We start from the raw sequence: 4,215 nt of genomic DNA, 5'->3' as shown, positions 1-4,215 counted from the left end.
ACTGGGGATTGAACTCAGGCCCTTGCGCTTGCCAGGGAAGTGGTTATTCCACTGAGCCATCTCCCTGGCCCCGAAGAAAGCAAATGTTAAAGTCATCGTATAACATGGATACATATGTACTCATGTTTATAGCAGCACAATTTATAATAATTAAATCTTGGAAACGGTGTATTTGCCCAACAGATAAGTGGATAAAGAAAATACAGTATTTGTGCACAATAAGTACTATGCTGCCATAAAGAAGGATAAACTTGAGACATTTGTAGGCAAATGTGTGCAACTTGAGCATGTAATGTTAAGTGAGATAGGAACTTTCAGACACTTGAGAACATAATGTTGAGTCAAATAATTCAGATATACAAGCTTAAATATCACATGGTTTGTCTTATGTGAGAAACTTTCTCGCTTGCTCTCACTATCGCTCTCGCTCTCTTGAGGGAGCAAAAAAAAAAAGATAAATAGGAAGCAGGGAGATGCTCTTCAAATGGATGAGGGAAGAAGAGATGGAGGAAGGGCGGCAAGGTAGGGAAAGAGATGGACAACAAAGAGTTGAAGGAGAAAAATGAGGAAAATAGAGCTTTTGTAACCAGGAAGGGGACAAGTTGGAAGGATGGCGCATGCAATCATTATGTGCTGTGAGTGTGCACTAATAAGCTAAAAATAATTTAAAAAAGTAAACATTAATCATGTAGTTCATTGATTGAGGAAAGATGGGGAGGGAGTGGATGGAGGGAGCCACATGTGTACATAGAAATTGGCAGCATTTTGGGTCTTGTGTTCACGGTATGCTCACAGGTGTTTATCATGTTACATTCTTGAAATAACATAAATTATGATCATGTGAATTAAAAGGTACAAGGCAATTACGGTTATTCAAGATTTTTGTTTTGTTTGTTTTTTGAGGTACCAGGGATCAAACTTGGGACCTTGCACTTGCCAGGTAAGTGCTTATGCCACTGAGCTATCTCCTGGCACACACAAGATAATTATGAAAATGACTTAGTGATCTAGTCAACACTCAATCCTATGCCAAGTATTGTTCAAAGCACTTTATAAATGTTAACAGGATGAATTCTTAAAATGAGATGGGGTTATTATCATCTTGTTTCCATGAGGAAGCAGAGCTACATCAAGGTGAAGTAACTAGCCCAGCATCACACAGTTGAGCTGGGCTTCGAACCCAAGGACCACCAGAGTCCTGCTGCTGTAGCCAAGGGGTTATTGAGCATAATGTCCTTCTGTGAACCTGAGGTCAAGAAACGGGAGTGTGTTTACTGACAGAGTGGGTGTTACAAGAGGCAGGTACCCAAGAGAAAGAGAGGGAGCTGCCTGGCCTCAGCCTGGAACAGGCATGGAAGATGAGGCTCCAGTGGGTTCCTGGTTGACCTTCAGCAGTCCTTCTGGACCGATTCTGCAGGATTTGGAGAGACACTGCAGACTAATAGAGGATGGCCTAGCAACAGAGCATGTCTTTGAGCCCCCACACTTTGCCTTTGAGTCTCACTCATATGGTGAGCTGGCTGAAGTTAATGCCTCTGTCTGTTTTGCCTGGAGTCTGCTCACCTATGGAGCAAATATTGCCTTTTAGAATTAAATTGTAATGTTTCCTGCAACACAAGTCAGTGTTTGATACCTGGTGAAGGGGTGCATGGAGGTAGGTAGTTTCTCCATCAATAGGAAGCCCCAGAGTAGAACTTCTTTTTCCTTTAAGGAGGTTGATGGAGAGTGGTCTCCATGACAGCAGGACCAGCATCCTTTGGGAAATATTTAAAAATGCAAATTCAGGGTTTCTCATCTGCATTCTATGGAATCTGGAGCTCTAGGCGCACTGGCCAAGATTTAACAGCTAGCACTCTGAAACAGATGTATGTCTACATATTTATTCTACATTTGCTGATATATAGGATATGTGGCACATATGTTACAAACAGTAATAAAACACTCCATTCTCTGTACTACAAATTTCATGGAGCCAGTTAGTTTCCACAGAGTGCTTTTGCTGCGTTTTGCCAAACTTGCATATCAGAGACAAGCTATGGAGAAATGAATGAGTACAGTGCAGACTTGAATGGTGCTTGATGGCTTTGTTTGCAGTAAGGAATAAGAGGAAAGTGAAACACAAAGAAAGTGCGGTGCCATTCTGTCATCATGTCAGGATGTCACTTCTTCAGTAGCAAATGACTTCTGTGCTGAATTGGATCATAGTTTTCAATGTTGAAAACTGATTTGTCTCTTTAACGTCTTAAAATTGTTTTATTTTTTTGCTATGCATAATGTATCAGTCACAGGGTAATCAACCTGCACTATCAAAATTTTCTCCACCATTTTCTTAAGTTTAGACAATTAGCAAAAGGATACAGTGGGCCCAAATTCGCAGCATTGGTCCATTTCTGCGGTGTAAATACTTCCGTCATGGCCTCTTTAAGCCACAAGCAGACACCTTGGGATGCGGGGGTGGCAGAGGAGGGACACAACACCTGTCCTCCATGGTCTCATCCGACAGACACAACAGGTGGGAGAGAGTGGAAATGTGCAGTGGAACAAAGAGGAGGTGTTGCAATTGTCTTTTGTTTTTAGCATAATTTACTTACTATTCTTTATAGTTTATGTTTTAATAGGGGTTGTGTTTCATAGCTGGCTTGAAAATTTCTGAAAATGTAACAGTTGGTGTTCAGGAGCTAATCTGAGTCACTACAGGACACCCTTGGGCCTACCAACCTGGGTTTTAAAAAGAGTTTTGAATCACTTCCGGCGGATGCTGAGCCGGCCTACTTGCGAGAACTGCAAATTCAGCAGGTGCTGAGAACAAGAGCAGCCTGGGGTGACATATGTTGGGTCTGGTTATCTGCATGCTACAGTCAAATGTTTAAGTAAATTCAGATTTTTTTTAAGGTAAAGAGAGGGGAGTATCTAAAGGAGAACAGAGGAGTGAGCTAAGTTTTAATTTGGATCTTTTATTTTTGTTTCTTTCAGATCTGGCTCAGTCTGAAGAACTATTCATAGATATTCAAATAAATCTTTGACTGAATTATTGCTCAGTTTATTCTCTTGAAACAAAATGGTACAGCTACTTAGATGACGTGTCTTCCAGACTCTAGTAACAAACCTGGTTTGTTGATTCACTCAGAAAATACCTTTTATGCACCTAGGATGTGTCAAGCATAATTGCAGCTGTTGGTGATGTAACCATGAACAAGTCACCTGATCTCAAGGTCCTCCGAGGAAGAAAAGATACAACACCAAGTGTCTGCCCAAGGAAGCAAGACAGCTAGCCCTGAAACAGCTACAGGCTAAAAGAAAACCAAACAATAGCAAAACAAACAAAAACAAATGAAAAAGAAGGAAATTGTGCAATAGAGGATGTTGAGTAGGTAGGGGCTATGTTTTTGGTAGTCTCTTCAAGGTGGCAGTTAAGCAAAGAGTGAATCCATCCCTGTAACTACCTGGGCAAGGAGCATCCAGGCAGCAGGGACAAACAATATCGAAAAAGTCTTAAAATAGGATCAGGCTTAATATGTCCCAAGTCTGCCTGGCAAGGAGGTCCATATGGCTGGGACAGAGCGTACAGGCAGGAGTGATGGGGCAGATGTGGAAAGGCAGGAAGCCAGGGCCAAATGACACAGGGCCTCCTGGAGCATGGAAACACTTGTATTAAATCCTAAGTGACTGGAAGCTTATGGGAGGCTTTAAAGCAGGAGCTTTGTAAAGATCACTCACTGCTGGAGGGAGAATGGGCTGCAACGAGCCAGGCTGGAAGAAAGGACTCCACTGGGAAAACATTCAGAGGTCTCCAGCACCGGCTGACACAGCTCAGAGTGGAAGTGGTCAGGCTGGGAAGGTCTGATGGAGGAAGAACAGATCCACTGGCTGGGAGATTGGGGCAAGGCCTTGAAAACATGCTGGGAGACCACTAATCCTACCATCTTTAAGCAAAGTAGGCTAGAGTGCTTTGTTTATGCCTACTAATATCTTACCACCACCCCCTTGGCTGATCCACCAGTTTCTACCTTCTTTATAGAATCATGTACACAGCCAGTACCAGGCAGGTGTGAACTAGGAGGGTGGTGGGCTCTTAAATGAGTGGGTGGCTTAGGAGGCGTCACCCAGACAGCACTCTACAGAGACTAAAATTAGTCCCCTGACTTGAGTTCCATGAGCTTAGGGGACTAAGCATCCAGTGTGAATTAATAGTAGAACTCTTGCCCAGGGATATAG

This window comes from Octodon degus, unplaced genomic scaffold (genome assembly GCF_000260255.1).
Source record: "Octodon degus isolate 3935 unplaced genomic scaffold, OctDeg1.0 scaffold00073, whole genome shotgun sequence".
NCBI lineage: Eukaryota > Metazoa > Chordata > Mammalia > Rodentia > Octodontidae > Octodon > Octodon degus.
This window is presented reverse-complemented; position numbering follows the sequence as displayed.